This window comes from Mustela lutreola, chromosome 2 (genome assembly GCF_030435805.1).
Source record: "Mustela lutreola isolate mMusLut2 chromosome 2, mMusLut2.pri, whole genome shotgun sequence".
In the NCBI taxonomy this organism is placed as follows: Eukaryota; Metazoa; Chordata; class Mammalia; order Carnivora; family Mustelidae; genus Mustela; species Mustela lutreola.
This window is the reverse complement of record NC_081291.1, coordinates 36,461,567-36,483,972: the sequence shown is the minus strand read 5'-3', so window position 1 is coordinate 36,483,972 and position 22,406 is coordinate 36,461,567. Positions and strand designations below refer to the sequence as shown.

The 22,406-nt window shown below is 39.1% G+C and overlaps 1 protein-coding gene across 3 annotated transcripts in view; it reads right to left on the bottom strand.

Annotated features, from left to right (window-relative positions):
* The window catches only part of TAFA1 (TAFA chemokine like family member 1), a 514,072-nt gene that overhangs the window by 7,831 nt on the left and 483,835 nt on the right, over nt 1-22,406 (bottom strand). The gene's annotated exons all lie outside the window — the stretch shown is intronic.

Sequence of the window (22,406 nt, the reverse complement as noted above, 5' to 3'; positions counted from 1 at the left end):
CATATTTAAATGGAATGGAGTAACATCCTCCCTCCCCAAAGTGAAGCAGGAGCACCCATTGAAATTCTTCCGCCATCCAGTGTTAGGCATTCTATGGAAGGAGTACCTTGCTAACTTACAAGCGAACAGTTTAACCATACGGCCATGCCTGCATTCAAGTTTTCCTCTTTCTATACTACCCTTACTTTGGACTTGCTCTCCTTTGGAATCCAGCCTACAGATTGCAAAATTTTGATATTATATGCAAAACCATGTCTACTCTGTTATCCAGTCAATTTGAGGAATTTTCCAAGGGTAATTTGCCTCTGTTTGATTCATACCTTATGTGTGGACCAGACTGAACGACATAAAATGCATCTCTATTGGAATACAGCACGCAAGTATAGAAAATAAAATCTTGTAAATAGTCTATCCGTATGCAAAACAACGTGGTATTTCAGTAAAACACAGAGTAAGTAGCAACAGAAGATACACATTTTCCGCAGGATAGAGAATGATTATGAGTTTTTCTTTTCCTTTTTCTTCTCTTCTTTTCTTTCTTAAGATTTATTTATTTATTGGGGGGGGGGTAGGAGAAAGAGAGAGTACCAGCATGCATGTGCAAGTTGGGGAGGGGCAGAGGGAGAGAATCTCAAGCAGACTCCTGCTGAGCACGGAGCCTAACATGGGGCTGAAGGAGCAGGAGGCTGGCTGAGGACAAGGCAAAAGCTGGCGCCTTGCACCCGCCCTTCACCCGCTCCCCTCCATATGTGTAGCATTCCTCAGGCACCCCTGACTGCCATAAAACGATAAATAGTTAACTTGCAGAGATCACAGTCCTGCAGGGTAGGAGTCTCCCTTGGTTTGCAAATGTCCTTGAGATTTACAACAAAGAAGTTACCTTATCAATAGCCCAATTTCCAAGGACACAGAAATCAGTTCCTCGAGCCCTAATGTCACCCTCCCCTCCATGAAAAACTGAAGGAGGCGGAGGTAGAAGGAAAAGTAAATAAAGTTAAATTTCTTCTAAACCTAAATCTCACTAACAAGGATGTTTGATAGCAGGAATGTAACATTCCACCAGGAGACTCCCAATTGTCTTTATGTTAGTGCCTCATTAGAGGGAAAGTGGCCTTGGCTTGAGAGTAACCAGGCCTTCAATATCCTGATAGTGCTTTTTTTTGCATGCATGGGCTAACCGGCCAGTTCTGCTTCTGTAAGATTGCTTTGTCTGCTTTCGCGGGCGGGTCCCCTGACCCAATCCACTGACGCCAAGTATGCCTGTTCAAACTGTCAATCAATCAGCTCAGCCCCACCCGAAACTTGTTTGTACCTGTCTATAAAAATCCTGCACTGACCCAGCTCCGGACCTCTCGGCGTTATCGGCAACGAGCAGCGCAGAGGTCCAGGTTCGAACCTGCAATAAACGACCCTTGCTGCTTGGCTTTGACTCACGTCTCTGGTGGCCTTTTAAGGTGGGGGTAATATTCAGTTGGCATTTCAGGGCTCGATCTCACAACCCATGAGACCATGACCTGAGCAGAAACCAAGAGTCAGACACTTAACTGACTGAGCCACCCAGGAGCCCCAGGAGCACTTTTCTTTTCAATAGTGGGGCTCTGTATGAGGGTGTAGAATAGGGTCACATTCCAGTCATAGGTAAGGGACCATATTTATAGGTGCCTTAATAAAAGACAATAGTAAATAAGACACGCATGTATTTTGGAGGCAAGAAAAACACTTGTACTGTTGAAAGGGGACAAAAATAAATTGCCAGGCTTCCCGTGACATAAGATCAATGGCAGGGTTTGGCAGTGTTTATCAAGAGACCACAGTCCGAAGCTTCCTTTCGGCCAGCACTTAGTCAGCAACAGGCCGGTGACATTTGCCACACCTGTCCCCTGAAATCCCACCTAATATCTCATGATTGCTGCCCTGAATCAACACCAAGAATGGAAACCATCTGGTCTGAGCTCTGAGGGGAAACCACCTTTCCCGACAGCGGTTGTGACTTTTTTTTCCGCCATGGAGGCACACAAATAACGAACAAACTGCCAGTAAGGTCAGCTTCAGCATCTTCACTTCCTTCAAAAGGACACTGTTCCCTCTTCTCTAGGCTGCTCTCTGCCCTCTAAGAGCTGGCTTACTTTGTTGCAAGCTAACAAAGGAGCTTCTCTTTCTTTTAAGCATTAATATCTTCTCAATGACAATGTAGACAATAGGGAAAAAAAGGCATCTCATAACCCACAGATCACCTTTAATTCCAGGGAATAAAGGTCCACTGACTCACAGGGAAAAAGGAAAGGCTTTCTAAGAATAAAAAACATCCCCAGACCTGCCTATAATCTCTAAAAATTCGTATTACACTTGCTTCTTCTAAATAGGGTTTGACGCTTGGACATTACCCTCTGGTTTATTAGAATTGAGTTCATTCTTCCAGTGTTGCTTTTCTAAAGATGCTATTAGACTGACTTTGCTTCTGATTTATGCATTACATTGTCATTTTAACATACATCACTTCATGTCTTGGGTCAAACTACAGTCTTTTTTCATAGCTTTCTTTCCCCATATACTCATATTTCCTGCAATAACTTCAAGAAAATCCAGGGAGGATTTATAGATTACTCCCTCTTCCATACTGGAAGCTACCTAAAACCTTCAGATTATTGGAAGAGGAATGATTTAAAGAGGTTTAACACAGTGGGCTAACATAAATGTTACCTGTTTTTATAATTTTTCTCATAAGAAAAATGTAAACACAAATAATTCTAAATATCTTGCATTATAATGGTCAGTGCAGTAATAAAAATGACAACTGAGGTTCCTGATGGTTTCTTCTATGTTTCTCTGTTAGGTACCTTAAATGTTATTATCTAATTTTCATAGCAATCCTAAAGGTGGGTATTATTTTGAACCATGGATGAAGGTGCCCTCAAGTCCAGAGGGGCTAAATACGTTTGCCCAGCTTACACACATAAGAAGTGTAGGAATTAAGACTAAAATGCAGGCTTGGGGGAGCTTGGGTGGCTCAGTGAGTTAAAGCCTCTGCTTCAGCTCAGGTCATGATCTCGGGGTCCTGGGATAGAGCCCCGCATCGGGCTCTCTGCTGAGTGGGGACCCTGCTTCCCCCTCTCTTTCTGCCTGCCTCTCTACCTACTTGTGATCTCTGTCTGTCAAATAAATAATAAAACTAAAAAAAAAAAATAAAATGCAGGCCTGCTTACTGATAAAATCCATGATTTGCATCATAAATGTGCAAACTCATTCTAGTTTTGTGTTCAGGATTCTCAGAACCCTTTAAAAGCATTTACTGGCTGCTGAGTGAATGAATGAATTCTCTCTGGTATATGATTACTGAAAATAAATTTCATATAAACACAAAACACTTGAGGCAAACACAAAACATTTAATTTCTTATAAAATTAATGTAAAAATATTTAGGGTAAGAGCCAGTTTACATCACATTTGTTTCTTCCTAGACAGAGCTGCATATTGCTTGATTCTACTACTTATTGTGTTTTAGTAGTAAGTCCCAGCAGTGAACAATTTTTGAAGCCACAAGAAATTTGTGACATAGATGCCTAATTTCTATGAGGACTCTTTATCCCCTAGAAGAACTGAGTTAATTAAATATCAGCTGCAAAAACCAACTCTCTATCTCTGGTGATTATAAAAGAGACTCCTTTTTAGCCCTGGGGTTCTGGAATTCGCTCTATGAATGTGCCATATTTAGGAAAATATCCGGTCTCCTACTTTTTCAAGAATGTTCATCTTTCCTTAAGAGATTCATAAAATCACTAAAGCTACTTTAATCCTAAGTTTTGATTTCTCCCTTGTACCATGTCCTGTTGCTACAGACCAAAAGAGAGACTTGTCAAAAGAGAATCAACCCATCAGTGATAAATCTTAAATGACCAGAAATCCTTTTGTTATTGTTGTTGTTGTTACTCACTTTGAGGCCTTTTTCCACATAAAGAGAACACGGTACTGGTAAGCAATGGGCTTAATAAGTACAGCAAATATACATTAGTTTGTTGAAGAAGTGCCTTTCCTGTTTATCATTTCAATAGACAATATTTGGGTCTCAACTCAGTAAATGGTCTTTGAGCACTTTCTATAGTCAAAGGACTACCTGATTTAGTGGGATGGATCAAATAATGACCATGACATAGTCTCCACCCTGAGAGCTTACAGTTTAGCTCAGAGTTTCTCAGTATGGGCACAACTGGCATTTTGGCATGGATTACTATAAGGGGTATAAATGAGCAAAATACTCCCTTGGCAGTAAGTACATTATTGTGCTGGAAATGTAGGCTCACCCTGGGGAGTGGGAAGAGAAAAATCTTAATAAGATTGTAGAGGTTCTTGAAAGCATGAAGCTCAGGCTGGGTTTTTGTTTTGTTTTGTTTTCCTTCAAGGAATGATAAGTCACTGAATATTCTAGATTCTGTGTGCAAAGGGAAGAGACGATTAATGGGATGGTTGGGAAAGATGGATTTGGCCGTGATGTACAAGATGCAAGAAGAAAGAAACAAACAGCTGAAATGCTATGTAAGCATGGCTGCATTCACACAGGAGGGCTAGGTCTGGATTTTGGTTGCCTACTCCAGAATTGTGAAGAAGGGCAGAGCTGAAAGCAATGTCAGGAACAACTGCGGAAACCATATGACTAATAACTCAACTACATCTACTGTAACCCTCACTACATGGGACTAGTATTATTAGTTCATGTACCTGCCTATTCACCAGACAATGTGCCCCTGGAGGGCAGGGCTCCTACTACATTCATCGCTGAATGGCACAGAGTAACTCAAGACAGGTTTAGAATTTATGAATGAGTGAATTAAAAAAAAAAAAAGAAAGAAACAGAGAAAAAGAAAAAAATAGTGCTTATATGAAAGGATTGGAGGATTTCATGAGAAAGCGCATTCAAAGCACTTAGCAGAGTGTCTGGCATTCAATAAATGTTCAATAAATATTAGCTGTTATTATCATCAGCGTCATCATTTTTATTACTCTAAAGAATAAAATCACTGCAAAACAGAAAAGGCAATTCCTCACGAAGTGAGAGAGTGAACCATTGTTCTTCAATATTATGCCAAACTCTCAGCTTGCTTCTATGACTTATGAGAGTTTGAGCATAAATTAAATAACTGAGCATACGATTTCATTCATGTTCCCAGAAGTAGGTTATAAGTACATCAATCAAGACAAATTTCCCAGCTCATTTTTGTGCGACCTGCCATGCAGTTTAGGCAATGGCTGGAACTCCATGAGGGGACTGCAACAGCTCTCTTGCCTTCCTTTATGCACAAGTTGTTGTAACAGCTGTTACAATGCTCTTCTTCAAAGGACCTGCCTGTGACTCCCTCTGTGTTATTGTCTTTATCAAAGTAAAGTTAAAGGCATAGAATAATGTGGCTGGCAATCATTCCAAATCCCCTCTTTCCTGCGAGCCCACATTTAAGGTTAGGATCCAGGGTAGAGAGACATTATGTAATAGTTAACCTCTGAGCTCTTGGATATAAGATAGAAAGACCTGGGTTTGAATCTGAAGCCCACTACTCACTGGTAGTATTGCTTTGGAAAGTTGCTCAGGTCAACTCTAAGGTTCTTGAGTTATAAATGCAGTTAATAGAAATCACAACTGGTAATAGTAAATTTTAAAGTGAGGTCAGCATCTTAGTATGATACATAATAAACTTTATACTTAACATGTGGCAATTATTCTGTTACTTGTCCATGTGTCCTCTATCCTCCTGTATATACATCTGTCCAATGATCTTCATAGAGAGTTAATGCCTTATCTTATTGGAAGTTCATACTAATTGTGGGATGCATATATTCAGTTTTTGCTAACTAGACTGTGTTTATTTGTAGGGTCTACAATATATTTCGGAAACATACATGGAACTAATGACGTGATTGATTAGTATTGCTTTCCTTCTACAAATTCTATTCCAGTGCTTTTCAAACTGGGGCAATTTTATCTTCCTTGAAGGTATTTGAAGACAAAGGTTATCTTTTATTTATTCAGAAGTTATTCACTAACTGCTGTTAATGATATAAATAAATATAAAACAGACACAGTTCCTATCCTAAAGTAGCTTACAGTCTATTGTAGGAGATAAATTACTAATTGTGACAATGTGATAATACACACAGACAAATCATGAGAAAGATACTAGGGACACTAATGAGGGGATCTGCTTTGAATCATCAGAGTGATATAGTAAGAAGAGCCCTTATTAAATATAAGGGTGCCTATATCTTTTCAATTAGTCTTTTCGCTTTAGATAAATACCTGATAGTAGGGTTATTTGATTATATGGTGTTTCTATTTTTAAATTTTTGAGGAAACTCCATACTCTTTTCCACAGTGGCTGTACTAATTTACATTCCCACCAACAATGCATGATGGTTCATTTTCCTCCACATTCTCACCAACACTTGTTATTTCATGTGTGTGTATGTGTTTAAACCATTCTGACAGGTGAAGGTGGCATCTCATCGTGGTTTTGACTTGCATCTCCCTGATCATGAGTTTATGTTGAGCAACTTTTCATGTGTCTGTTGGCCATCTGTGTGTCTTTTGTGGAAAAATGTCTTTTCAGGTCCACAGCCCATTTTTAAATTGGATTTTTTGTGGTTTTTTTTGGCGTTGAGGTGTATAAGTTTTTAATATATTTTGGACATTAACCCTTTATCAGATATGTCATTTGCAAATATCTTCTCTCATCTAGTAGCTTGCTTTTTTGTTTCATTGGTGGCATCATCATTTACAACAACCAAGATACGGAAGCAGCCAAAACGTCCATCAATAGATGAGTGATTAAAGATGATGTGGTATGTGTGCACGCATACACGCACACACACACACACAGAGGAATATTATACAGCCATAAAAGAGTAAGATCTTGACATATGCTACAACATAGATGGACCTAGAGGATATTATACTAAGTAAAATAAGCTAGACTGAGAAAGACAAATACCATATGATTTTACTCATGTGTGGCATCTAGAAAACAAAACAACTGAATCAAAAAAGAAGAACAAAAAAGGCAGCGTCAGACCTACACATACAGAAAACAAACTGAAGTTTGCCCGAGGGAAGGGAGGTGGGGGATGGGCAAAATGGGTGGAGAAGAGTGGGAAATACAGGCTTCCAGGTATAGAATGTTACAGAAATAAAAGACAGGCATAGGAAATATAGGCAATGACACTGTAATAGCATTGTAAGATGACAGATGGTAGCTCCACTTGAGTACAGCATAAAGTGTATAGAATTTGAATCACTGTGTTGTACACTTAAAACTAACGTAACATTGTGAGTCAACTACAGTCAAATAAAAAATGAAAGAAAGTCTTCATTGCTGAGGTAATTTAAAAACTAAGTAATCAGCAAAATTGTTTCCATAATAAAGCAAATAAGTATATATATTATGAGGTCTAACTTCACATGAATTTTAAGATAAGACACAAAACATTAATCTTTTGCTTGTCACAGGCTGTTCCAAGCTGTCTTATCAGAATGCAGGGGTATAGTTTCTACTGCTCTGAAAAAAGCTATCTGCTCTGGTGACAAGGAATATTCAGACTTTTTATCAACTCAAGGGAAAACTCTTAATTCCTGCCAATTCTAATATTCTTCTTTGTGTGCTCTACACCAAGGTTGCCGTCCCTGGCTTATCATGCACTTTCAATACCTGATAACTCTATCCTTGTGCCCACTTATAAATTAAACACTGCATGTCTTGATTTCACTAAATCAGTGGTTTTATTTTAGAATTTAATTCAATGATATTTTTCCCTTTGTAGACATAATTTTAAATCTATGTTTAAGAAGAAACATCAAGAATCATGATTATTAAATAAATTTCCTATTGAACACTCCTGGATTCTCAAGTTTAACATTCTGTGATTAAAACATTCAAGAGCAACCCCATAGTTTATGATAGAGTGGGATTTGTAAATTTGTTGAGATCCTTGCATTCTGATGCTCTGGTTTTTGCCAACCAGAGAAACCTTTGGTTATCCTTCTTAATTTTAAAAGTAATATCTACTCTTTTCCAAAATTCAAAGCATACATTTAGCAAAAGGAAAGTAAATGTAGTCACATTAAGCAGAAGTAGACTACTACATTTGGCTATGGATTTTCCAGTCTTTTTCTCTAATTATTCTTGACACAGCATTCAGAGTGATCTTTAAAATGCAAATCATTTGATATCAATCCTCTGCTTAAAACTCTCCAATTCAACACATGGAATAAATTCTATACTCCTTACTCTAGCCTTCAAAGAGCCATGTTACTTGGTTCATCCTATCTCTCCATCCATTTTTTTTTTCTACCAGCTCCATCTTCACCCTCCAGCAATTGCTCTACCCCCTCTAGCTCTTTTGCAAACACGTAAATTTCTTTTCTGATTTGGCTCACCCTCTGTCCTGGACATGTTCATCCAGAATTGACATCAATTGAGCCTCAATTCAACTGTTTTGTTTTGTTTTATTCTAGAGTGGCCCTTCTTGAAAATTTATCAAAAATAAGCCATAGCCACCTGACCCTGACACTTTCCCCTTATAGCCTGCTTTGATTTTCCTCATGATATGTGCTACATTCTGAATCCACACACCATTTTCAGTGTACCTGGATATTTGTCCTTTCTTCCCACTTGGCTCTAAGTTCCCTGAAGGTTTGGACTTTATATTCTTAAGTGGCTAGAAGGATGCTGTCATATAGGAGATCATCAATATATGTATTTTTAAATAGTTGAAAAAAATGTATACACTAACATATACAATATTTTTTATGTAAGTAAGACCATTCCACACAGACCATTTGCTACCCTTCTTTAAAATCTACCATGGAGGGGCACCTGGGTGGCTCAGTGGGTTAAAGCCTCTGCTTTCAGCTCAGGTTATGATCTCAGGGTCCTGGGATCGAGCCCCACATCAGGCCTTCTGCTCAGTGGGAGTCCTGCTTCCCCCTTACCTGCCTGCCTCTCTGCCTACTTGTGATCTCTCTCTCTCTCTGTGTCAAATAAATAATCTAAAAAAAAAATCTACCATGGAATCATAAATATTTTTGCACATCTCTAAATAAATGAAATGAATCATTACCTTAAAGCCTATATCACATCCCCTATTAAGGTGCATTTTATTTAACCAGTCCCTTGGTGTTGGAAATTTGTCTTTTTTGTTGCTAGTTGTTTGCTATTAGTAAAAATGCTTATATTAACACCTTGTGCATATACCATTGCAAATGTATTTAATTATTTCTCCAGGGTAAATTCTAAGAAGTGGTATTTCTGAGTGAAAAGGTAAAAAAAAACAAAAATGTTTAGCATTTGTGATATATAAACTGTCAAGAAACTGTTCATAACCACTATTTCTCACCAGAAGCACCCATTTCTCTGCACAGTTTCCAAAACACTGGTTAGAATTTTTAATGATTTGCGTGAAAGCATAGATTTTGTTTGGGGGTACAGAAACATGGTCTTAGCCAGCTGGGGAACCCAGCCTGCTCCCAGTCTTCATATTCCACGTTGACTCTTTGTAGAATAGACCTAACATAGTGAAACAACAACAACAACAACAACAAAATCTCAATTTCTTGGTGACTAATTTCTCCTCCAGGAAATCTAACCAAAAGGGCTGAAATACCGGAGGGGACTATCATGAGGTCAAACAGAGTGAAGGCTCTAAGCCAAACACACACAAGGGCCAGAAGAATATTACATTCCTTAGTGTAAACTGTTTTTTCTTGGAAGTCCCTGCTGAATGGGACGTACTTACTCTACATGTGCATCATAGGGTTAGCAAACTCAGCATGGAGAATCTTGCTATTTCAGAATAAAACATGCATTTGTGCTTGTCCCTTTGAAATTTGACTTCCTGGTGGCTGCTACTTCTATGTGGTCCATTTACATCCATGGCAACAGATTGAGGAGAGGCACTGTTAACTGGATATGGATATAGAGAAGAACTCCAAAATCTCTATTTTTTAAATCAGAAGGAAAGTGGGATTTTAAAACAAAATATTTAGGGGCACCTGGGTGGCTCGGTAGGTTAGAGTCTCTGCCTTGGGCTCAGGTCATGATCTCAGGGTCCTGGGATTGAGCCCTGCATTGGGCTCTGCGCAGCAGGGACTCTGCTTCCTCCTCTCTCTCTGCCTGCCTCTCTGACTACTTGTGATCTCTGTCTGTCAAATAAATAAATAAAATCTTAAAAAAATTAAATTACCCCAAAGATACAGATGTAGTGAAAAGAAGGGCCATCTGTACCCCAATGTTTATAGCAGCAATGGCCACGGTCGCCAAACTGGAAAGAACCAAGATGCCCTTCAATGGACGAATGGATAAGGAAGATGTGGTCCATATACACTATAAAGTATTATGCCTCCATCAGAAAGGAGGAATACCCAACTTTTGTAGCAACATGGACGGGACTGGAAGAGATCATGCTGAGTGAAATAAGGGAAGCAGAGAGAGTCAATTATCATATGGTTTCACTTATTTGTGGAGCATAACAAATATCATGGAGGTCAAGGGGAGATGGAGAGGAGAAGAGAGTTGAGGGAAATTGGAAGGGGAGGTGAACCATGAGAGGCTATGGACTCTGAAAAACAATCTGAGGATTTTGAAGGGGCGGGGGATGGGAGGTTGGGGGAACCAGGTGGTGGGTATTGGAGAGGGCACGGATTGCATGGAGCACTGGGTGTGGTGCAAAAACAATGAATACTGTTACGCTGAAAAAAAAAAAAAAGCCTAGACAGGAGCAGGGTCTGGACACATATAAAAAACATATTAAATAAATAAAGACATTTATAAGCAAGTTTTTAAATAAAAATTTACTTATTTATTTAGAGAGAGAGTGGGGTGGGAGGGGTGGGGCAGACAGAGGGAGAGTGAGCAAGAGACTCTCTGCTGAGCCCAGAGCCTAATGTGAGGGTCAGTCTCATGACCTTGAGATCATAACCCGAGAAGAACCAAGAGTTGGATGTTCAACCTACTGCACCACCCAGGCGCCCCTTATAAGCAACATTTAAGCCACATGCACATGTGTATATCTTTTGAGTGCTAGCTCTCTGTGTTCTTACAATTTGGAAATAGCTCACTGGAGGAATATATTTATACACAAGTGTTTTTCCAATTTGAAAAAGTACTTTGTGAAGTTATTATTAAATTCTATAACATAGTCTTTGCTAAAATTGCTACAGATTTACCATAATCAAATAATGTCAGTTAAGTCCATTTTCTTCTTTTCATATGTAAAGTAATCACTTTTATTGTTATTGATACATTAAAATATCACTTTCGGTTAATTTCACTTTGCAACTAATCCCAGATATTAAATTATTTCCAGAAAATTCTTGGCCTCAAGCTCCTTTGCAAAACTAGGGCTCGAAATCTTGGCAGTAATGGGAAAGTTGTACACTGATTGTAAGATCTTTCATTTTAATCTTGTTCTCACTAGAGAAGATTGATATAAATAAAATTTAAATAGAAAACACATTTCAGATGCCAACAGTGAAAAAGACTTTGTCAGCCTAATGAAAAGGTATCAATTTTCTCTACTTGATTCAATAAATTGTGAGTCATTTTCTAAATGGATTAGATTAAAGGAAAGTTCAAACTCCCAGTGAGATGCTCTTGGCACTGATGGAGACTTTAGACAAGAGAGAAAGAACCAGGGCACATAAAACCTCTTAAGCCTCTTCAGATCTATAAAATTGATAGCAAGTAAGAGAGAGGCATCTCTAACCCTGAACTCACCTATCGCCTGAGAAGCCAAATCTTGGGGAATTGAACAAGACACCCTGTTTCTCTTATTTTATTAGGATGTCATGGTGGTTGAGTAAATTACAACTGAGAACATGGAAATCTTGGGAGGGGTGAGTCTTGGATAAAAAGCCTGTGGCTCTCAATGCTTTATACGCCTGTCTCATAGATGTATGATAACATAAGAGAACATTACGCTCTAATGAGATTATGCTCATACAGCCTCTGTGGGAGACTTTGATACCTTCAGGTTTATTATAATTAATTTAGCTTCAGAAAATATAACCTAACTTTCATGTGAGGAAGAAATGTGTAAACCTTGATCATAGAACACTCTTGATCTAATCTGATTCCTCTGTATGTGTTTGAAATGGCAAAATCATTTTATAACTGGTTATTTTTGTATTTTGCAGAACTGCCCCAAACCTCGGTAAGCATATACATTCTCTTGCCAGCCCTTTGAGAAGTGGAAAATAACAATCAAGTGTTTTTATTTTCCCCTACAGAATACCACACAACTATCAACTATCATGGTTGTTTTTGTGGAAATGCCTGAATAGTTTGGAAGAATTTAGCTTTCCTTATCAGAAAATATTTATAGACTATCTGCTGAATGCTTAGCACCATTTAATATAGGCAGTCTGAGTTACATAAAAGCATGCTAGAGCTTTCACATGTGTTTTTAAGTAGAAGAGGAAATAAGAAATGTCATAAGGAAACAAAAGCAAGATGAACTTTGGGACTTCATCAAGATCAAATCTTCTGCACAGCAAAGGAAATAGTCAACAAAACAAAGAGGCAACCCACGGAATGGGAGAAGATATTTACAAATGACAGTACAGACAAAAGGTTGATATTCAGGACCTATAAAGAACTCCTCAAACTCAACACACACAAAACAGACAATCATATTAAAAAATGGGCAGAAGATATGAACAGACACTTCTCCAATGAAGATATACAGATGGCTATCACACCTGAAGAAATGTTCATCATCACTAGCCATCAGGGAGATTCAAATTAAAACCACATTGAGATACCACCTTACACCAGTTAGAATGGCCAAAATTAGCAAAACAAGAAACAACATGTGTTGGAGAGGATGTGGAGAAAGGGGAACCCTCTTACTCTATTGGTGGGAATGCAAGTTGGTGCAGCCAATTTGGAAAACAGTGTGGAGATTCCTCAAGAAATTAAAAATAGAGCTTCCCTATAACCCCGCAATTTCACTACTGGGTATTTACCCCAAAGATACAGATGTCGTGAAAAGAAGGGCCATCTGTACCCCAGTGTTTATAGCAGCAATGGCCATGGTCACCAAACTGTGGAAAGAAGCAAGATGCCCTTCAACGGACGAATGGATAAGGAAGATGTGGTCCATATACACTATGAAGTATTATGCCTCCATCAGAAAGGATGAATACCCAACTTTTGTAGCAACATGGACAGGACTGGAAGAGATTATGCTGAGTGAAATAAGGGAAGCAGAGAGAGTCAATTATATGGTTTCACTTATTTGTGGAGCATAACAAATAGCATGGGGGACAAGGGGATATGGAGAGGAGAAGGGATTTGAGGGAAATTGGAAGGGGAGGTGAACCATGAGAGACTATGGACTCTGAAAAACAATCTGAGGATTTTGAAGGGGCGGGGGGTGGGAGGTTGGGGGAACCAGGTGGTGGGTATTGGAGAGGGCACGGATTGCATGGAGCACTGGGTGTGGTGCAAAAACAATGAATACTGTTAAGCTGAAAATAAATTAAAAAAAAAAAAGAAAAAGAAATGTCATAAGGTCCTCATTTCTAAATATTTACTTTTAATAATATTGAACAGTTAGATACTGTGTGTGTGATGGTGGCAGAGGAGGACCCTGAATTCACTTTGTCCCATGGAGCCACCAAATCTACATCCACACATATAGCAATTAGGAACAGTTTCTGTACAACAAACAATAGGGGGACCGCATAAAGAAGGGTAGGGTAGACGGAGAGATGGTAATGATGGGAATCCCACCCCCAGTGTGATGATATCTAGTAGGAAAGGATATCATCGAGAGGCCAGTGCACCAACTTGCTTGTCCTGGAAAACAGTGGAAAAAAAGCAAGGAAACATAAACAAAAACAAAAACAGTAGCTTAAAGGCAAAGTAGACTACAAGTGAAGAAAATCCATTTACTAAGTTTAGATTGCTAAAAGGTGGGAAATATTAGAGCTCCCTCAGGAGGGGGAGGCACTAGCAATTTCCTACATTTCCCTCTGCCTTGATAGCAAGGGTGTTGGCACCCTAGCCAGCCTTCTAGGGCAACCCAGAGAGCTCCAAGCCCCCAGCTCACCTCAGCTCTCACTATTCCACCAAGGTGGCACTGATGCGGTGGGTCCCAGGAATCCCCTGACCCACCCTTGTTCTGTCTCCAAATGTTCTACTAAAGTGGTTCCACTGCAATGTGCCCCAGAACCCTGATCCACACCCACATCAACTTCAGGTGTCCTACCATGGTGGCTCTGGTGTGGTGCACCTTGCCCCTGACCCACACCTTTCCCAGCTCCAGCAGGTCTATCAAAGACCAGCGTATGCAAGCTACATATGGAGGTTCCTACACCAGGGGACTCCTTCCCGACAGGGAGAGGTAGTAGTACCACCCAATTCATAGGATCAAATACAACAAGTCAAACAAAAGGAGGAGACAGGGAAGTATGTTTCAAATGAAAGAACAAGATAAAACTCCAGAAGAAAACCATAATGAAATAGAGATAAATAATTCACCTGATAGGAAGTTCAAAGTGATGGTCATAAAGATGTTCACCGAATTCACCAAAGAGTGGCGGGACACTCTTTGTGAAGAAGTTCAACGAAGAGTTAAAAAAATATGACAGAACTAGTCAGAGTTGAAGAGTACAATAACTGAAATAAAAAAATATTCTAGGGAGAATTAACAGCAGATTAAATGACAAGAAGAATGGATCAGCAATCTGGAAGACAGGACAATACAAATCATCCAATCATAATAGCAGAAAGAAAAAAGAGTTTTAAAAAGAGAAGTTAGGGGGCGCCTGGGTGGCTCAGTGGGTTAAAGCCTCTGCCTTCAGCTCAGGTCATGACCTCAGGGTCCTGGGATCGAGCTCGGCATCGGGCTGCCTGCTCAGTGGGGAGCCTGCTTCTGCTCTGCCTGCTTGTGCTCTCTCTCCGTCTCTCTAATAAATAAATAAAATCTTAAAAAAACCCCCCAAAACAAAAACCTTACTTGAAAAAAAAAACTTAAAAAAAAAAGTCAAGTTAATTTAAGGAATGTCTGGGAAAACATCAGGGGTATTAACATTCACTTTATAGGTGTCCCAGATGAAAAGAAGAGGAGAAATAAGGCAGAAAACTTATTTGAAGAAATACTGGCTGAAATATTTCTAACCTGGCCTAGGAAACGGATATCCAGGCTCAAGAAGTACAGAGTTCCAAACAAGAAAACCCAAAGAGATCCACACCAAGACACACTATAATAAAAATGACAGAAGTTAAAGATAAAGGAAGAATCCTAAGCTTCTTTAAAAGAATAAAACAAATAGTCACAGATAAGGAAAAGCCCGTAAGACTGTCAGTTGAATTTTCAGGAGAAATTTTCAGGCCAGAAGAGACTGGCATGGTACATTTAAAGTGCTGAAAGGGAAAAACTTAGAACTGAGGATACTACCTGGTAAAGAATACTATCGTGGTCACAGATGGGAAGAATTAATGCTGTTAAAAGGTCCACACTAATCAAAGCATTTTACAGATTTAATGCTCTCCACATCAAAATACCAATGGCAATTTTCACGGAGCAAGAACAAATAATCTTGAAATTTGTATGGACACACAAAAAGTCCAGAATAGCCAAATTCATCTTGAGAAAGAAGAACAAAGCTGGAGACATCATGTACCCTGATTTCAAACTACACTGCAAAGTGATGGTAATCAAAACAATATGGTACTAGCATGCATTAGAACAGAATAAAGTCTCCATATATAAACTCACAAATATATGGTCAATTAATCTATGACAAAGGAGGTGAGAATCTACAATGGGGAAAAAGCAGTCTCTTCAACAAATGGTGTTGAGAAAACTGGAGCAACTACATGAAAAAGAAGGAAACTGGACACTGCCTTATACCATACATAAAAATAATTCAAGAGGGATTAAAGCCTTGAATGTAAGATCTGAAACTATAAAAATCCTAGAAGATAATGGGCAATAAATGCCAATAAATTCCAGTCTCCTCAGGCAAGGACAACTACAAGCTAAAATTAACAAATCTTTCACATGGCAAGGAAAACCATCAACAAAACAAATGGTAACCTACTGAGTGAGAGAAGATACTGGCAAGTTATACATTCAGTAGAGATTAATATCCAAAATACAGAGAATGTACACAACCTAATATCACCCCCCCAAAAAAAATTTTAAAAAAAGTGAGCCGAGAGCTTGAGTAGATATTTTTCCAAAGAAGACTACAGAGAGCAAACAGGCACATGAAAGGATGATGAACATCATTAGTCATCAGGGAAATGCAAATCAAAACCACAGTGAGATGTCACCTTATACTAGCAAGAATGGCTAGTTTCAAAAGACAAGAAATAACAAATATTGGTGAGGATTTGGAGAAAAAGTACCTTGGTGTACTGTTGATGGGAATGTAAATTGGTGCAACCATTAAGAAAAACAGTATGGGGATTGCATAAAAATTAGAACTATCATATGATTCTGCAATTCTACTTCTGGGTGTTTATTTGAAAAGAAAAAAGAAAACACCAATTTGAACAGAGATATGTACCCCTATGTTCATTGGAGCAGTTTATAAGAGCCAAGTTATAAAAGCAACTTAAAAGTTTATGGCTAGATAAATGAATAAAGAAGATATGGCAAGTATACTATGGAATATTAGTCATAAAAAAGAATGAAGTCTTGTCATTGACAATTACACAGATAGACATAGAGGCTACTATGCTAAGGGAAATAAGTCAGATAGAGAAAGAAATACTGTATGATTTTACTTGTATCTGAAATCTAAAAAACAAAATCAACCAACACCACAAAACAGAAACAGACTCCTAGAAACAGGAAACACACTGTTTGTTACTTGGGGAGGGGGTGCAAAATGGGTATAGGGAATTAAGCAGTATAAACTTCTAGTCATAGAATAAAGTCACAGGGATGCAAGGTACAGCATAGGAAATATAGTCAGTAATGTCACAATTTTGTATGGTGACAGATGGTAACTGATGAAGTTCTAGAACCTAGGTGAGGTTTGGTGGGCTGAGGTCCGGAGCCGATGACCAAGAAAGAATTCTTGAGACATCTTTGGTGCAAAATGGTGGTTTATTAAAGCACGGGGACAGGACCCGTGGGCAGGAAGAGCTGCTGCCCCGGGTTGTGAGGGATGGCAGGTTATGTACCCTGCTGTTGGGGGAAGGTGAGGGGAAGGGAGGTGTCAGTGGAGTTTTCATATGCTAAAGAGGGCCTACAAGGTGCCAGGATGTTCCAGGCCTGCCGGAGGCCTTGCCCTTGCTGCTGGATCAATGTTGTCTTTAGACCAGCCATTAACATTAAGATCTTTGGGAGACTTTTTGGTGGGGTCTCACAATCCTGCTATCAATCGTCTTTGTTAGTGAGATTTAGGACATTTGTAAGCCAAGGGAGACTCCTGTCTAGCAGGATTGTGAGCTCTGCAAGTTAACTATTTGCTTATTGTTCATGGCAGTCAGGGCTGCCTGAGGGATGCTACACTTATGGAGGGGAAAGGGTGAAGAGGGGGTGCAAGGTGCCAGCTCTTGCTTTGTCCTCAGCCAGACTCCTGCTCCCTCATCAGTAACTAGATTTAATTATGAGGATCACTTTATAATGTATAAGAATACAAAATCACTATGATATACACCTGAATCTAATAAGGTATTGTATGTCAATTATATTGTGATTAAAAAAGAATCAGACACTTTATTTAAACATCCAGAATAAGCTTTTAGAAACTGCCAACACACATGGGAAAAGAAAACTCACAATATTTGCGCTTTGCAATTTGTTTTGTTCATGTTAATGATAGCATCAGGAAAGCCGAAAAATCAAAGGAAACCAGTAATATAAATACAACAATGTTTCAGGTGCAGTGATGGGCAAAAAGTTCAGAATTAAGTTGTTCTGCCTCGAGCTGTATATCCCCTTCTCTTCTGACTTGAAAAGCGGGAAATTTAGCTAAACTGGAAGTAGAATGTAAACCCGAAAATTCAATCTGAGGGCTGAGAATCTGGGAAGGAGGTGGGGATGGTTGTAATGGTTGTGGTGGTTTGAAACATCTCAAGGTAATAGCAATCGTGATTTGGTAATGCTGATTCATTTTTAGTTTTCGTATTGATCATCTCTTTATGTCCGGTAATAGTGATATCCCCTTTTCTGGGGGTGCCTGGGTGGCTCAGTGAGCTAAGACCTCTGCCTTCCGTTGGGGTCGTAATCCCGGGGTCCTGGGATCGAGCCCCGCATCGGACTCTCTGCTCAGCGGGGAGCCTGCTTCCTCCCCTCTCTCTGTCTGCCTCTCTGCCTACTTGTGATCTCTGTCAAATTAAAAAAACAAACAAACAAACAAAAAAAACCCTTTTCTGCTTGTAGAAATGGCCAAAGAATCTTTATCTTTGTACAGTCCTTTGCAATGTGATGTTGATCTCTTCCTATCAAGGGCAGGATGGGGGGGAGGGGTGTAATAGGTGTTGGGGAAAGGAGAGCACTTGTGATGAGCCCCCCATGAGGTATGGAAGTGCTGAATCACTACATGACCAAACGCATGAAATTAACGTTATCATTATATGTTAACTAACTGGAATTGAATAAAAACCTTTTCAAAGAAGAAGTGGTATCTATTTCCCCAGCCCTTCTTTTCTTTTTATTTTAAATTCATTTAATTAGCATATAGTGCATTATTAGTTTCAGAGGTAGAGTTCAGTGACTCATCAGTTGCATATGACACCCAGTGCGCATCACATCATGTGCCCTTCTTAATGCCCATCCCCCAGTTACCATTCCTCTACCCACCTCCCCTCCAGCAACCCTCAGTTGGTTTCCTATAGTTAAGTGTCTCTTATGGTTTATCCCCAGGCCTTCTATCTGGGTCTGGTCATTTGATTATTTTTGGCCAATTAGAGATTAGCCAACATGACATAGGAAAAGGCTTGAAAGTGCTTGTGCTTGGGACATGCTGCCCTTTGGAACCTTCCATGATGAAAGGTCACATGGAATTGAGTTTACTATTCCACCTGAGGCTTTCCTGGATTAATTAGCCTGCTAACGATTAGACATATGACTGAGGTCATCTTTGACTCCACGAAGACACTGCTGACCTGTCCTCAATCCTTCCACTTTCTGTCTTGAACACTTATATGGCAGTTGCGACTTCGATGGTTATCATAGCAGGAAGGGTGCTGCAATGCTGGCACTTATGTCATTAACAAACCAATATTACTACCCAATGCCTCTAGATTTCTTGTTATATAAGAAAAATTAATGCATATTATTCAAGCTACTCCAATTGGACATCTGTTACTTGCTTCCTAACACAATCCTAAGTAACACTAAAGGTCTTTAATAAATATTTGTGGTCTAAATGAATGAATGGATGGATGGATGGATGAATGGATGAATCTGGTGGCTTCTTTGTACCAAAGCCAACTCTCTGTCATTTCTATCCACATAGTACTAGATATTCACAACAGCTGAATGATTTTTTTTTTTTTTGGCATTAAAATTCAGAAATTCGATTGACCTATAGACAATCCTGAGAGTGGCTTTCTGTCCTCATTATGTGTCTTCCTATTTTGCATGTACAATCACATTATCTTTCACAAGGCACCAGATGCTGAGGATAGAGAGTTGGCATGGCTCAATGTAAATTAGGCATTTTCCCAGAGCACTTCAGTGTCAGTGGCGATGTTGAGTTTTCTTAATTACAATCCAGACAAGCTCACAATGGAGTAATACTAACTATTATGGTCTAGAGAAGCTACATTCAATTTTACTAAACTATTAAGATTCATTTAGATGTCTCTGCTATGATTTGGGCAAGAAGAAGAGAGCATTTAGAAATTGCTCTCATTGTGAATTTTTTTTCTGAAGCTTGCTATAGCACAAGAAAGAAATTGGGAGAGGGCTGAAAATTAGCCATCAAAATAGGGGGAAAATAGCACCTAAAGAAACTTCTAATATTTATTTATTTGCTGGTTTAAAATCATTTTCTGTCTTACCTGAAGCAAGCTGAAATCTGTCTCTACCTGAGTCCAAGCCATGGGGACAGAGCCTGAAAATATTTTTGAATTGATATGATTTAGGGAGAAGACAGGTCTAAAGAAAATTTTTTACTTTATGCTCTGGGTTTCTTAAGTTGGCTCTAACCCAAGTGCCAAGCTCAAAAACCATTTTCATTTCACTTTCTGAGATGACAACTTTTCTCAAAGAAAAAGCAATCACCAGGGCAACACAGCTTCACATGAAATTCTGAGCAAAGGCATACTGCTTTGTATCATAGGATTTTGTTAGGTTGTAAGAGCCTTTTTCTATGGGAAGGAATATACCAAAAGTACTTCCTTTCAATTATGAATCTCATTATGCAACCTTTCTTAAACCATGTTCCTCTTATATTCAGAAAGTTAAAGTGTATTGAGTATATAAATCCATAATACACATATATCCTAATATCAGTTAATTCTGAGATGCATGATGCTATGGAATATAGTTGATATAAAACTATAAGGCAATCAACAGCCCTTCCTAGAATGTAATTTAGACCAAGAGCCTAAATAGCCTGAATACTATAGATACATGGGTCAACTCCTACTGCTTGGTAGTTGAAAAAAAATAACTGATACTCAAAAATTAAATTAAAAAATTGAATTTAGGGGTGCCTGTGTGGCTCATTCATTGGGCATCTGCCTTTGGCTCAGGTCATGATCCTGGGGTCCTGGGATTGAGCCCCATATTGGGCTCCTTGCCCCATGGGAAGCCTGCTTCTCTCTCTCCCATTCTCCCTGCTTCAGTTCCCTCTCTAGCTGTGTCTCTTTCTGTCAAATAAAGAAAGAAAATCTTTAAAAAATTAAATGTAGTCTTATTTATACTCATTGCTAAAACTGTTGTCCGGTAAATTACCCAAGAAGCAGGCCTCATGGACAAATAAAACAACCTGAAACCAGTATTGCTCTTGTCTACTATTTTGACCTCTCCAGCAATAATTTCATTTCCCCCTTAATTTATTAATTGAGTTTACCTTTGGGGAAACAAGCTTCTTTCATTCTCCCAATGCATGTGGTCATGAGACCTAGTCCCAACCTCTTTGCATATCCCTCCCCCTCTGCCGCAGTGCTTGGTTCAGATGTGAATGAAACTACCCAAGACTGGGTAGTGAGACGTTGGCTCTGAAAGAAGGTCTCTTTGCCATAAGCTCGTTAAACTGGTAAGTGATAAATCTGACATGTTCAGGAACCACCCGCTCCGCCAAAATGGTTCTGTTTGAACACACAGGAAATCACAGCTAAGAGGTGATGACCAAGAACCCAAGTCTTGAGCTCTGCTTGATGGCCTGAGTCCAGATATGCCTAACTTGGTATTTGGACTACTCAGTAGCAAACCACAGACCCTCTTGTTTTGCTCAAGTCACTTTGACTGGTGCCTTCGTAACTAACAAATGGCATAAATCAGAGTTATATATATTTAAGTCATGGTTTTGATGCAAATGGTGGTGACAATGTGAGTTTTAACAAAAAGTTTATCATCTGCAATAAATGAAAAACAATCTATTACACATACGCATGGAGATGTATACCCATTATGCAAATTTCCTGGGCAGCAAATCATTTAAGTGCGGTTGTTAAAAGCGAAATCTTTGGAGTCTGATTCCCTTGCTTTAAATCCTGACACTATTCTATGATCTTGGGAAAAGCATGTTTCTGCCTCAGTTATTTTAATCTCTAAAATAGGACTTAGATTAAAAGATGGTAGAATTGAAGAAATTGATACACATAAAGCCCAAGATCAGTGCCTGATACAAATGTTAGCTTTTAATTATTAATATACAAGGAAGCATCAGTTGACCTCATCCTGATGTAATTCATTTAAACATGAATGCACTGCATTTCTGTACTATGCTGGGGCTAAGGACAAACTGAATTAATTTCAGTCTATAACTGAAGTCTAAGAGCGCTCAGGTTAATGAAATATAGTTTAATCAATCAATGTGGTACCATGATAAAATAAATAAGACTTCAAAATCACAACACCTATTGAACACTTACTGTCAGCCGGGCAATGAGCTCATTGAATTGTATTGATTCTATAATTTAATCCTTGTAACAATTCTGGGATGTGAGCAAAGTTAGGAGCCCATTTTAGGGAGAAGGAAATCGGAGCAAAGGAACGTTACATAACTTGTCCATGCTTACCCAGCTAGAAAGAGGCAGAATTAGCCAAAGTAAAGTTTCTTCAGAGCTGCGTAGAGGTCAGAAAAGTGATGTCAGGGATAAGTGCTGAAGGATGAATAGTGGTTTGCAAAGGAAGCAAAGTGGAGATGAGTAATCTCAGTGGAGGTCACACTGTGCACAACCCAGAGGTGTGAACTAGAATGCTGTGTTCTCTCTTGGTGGCTCAGCATT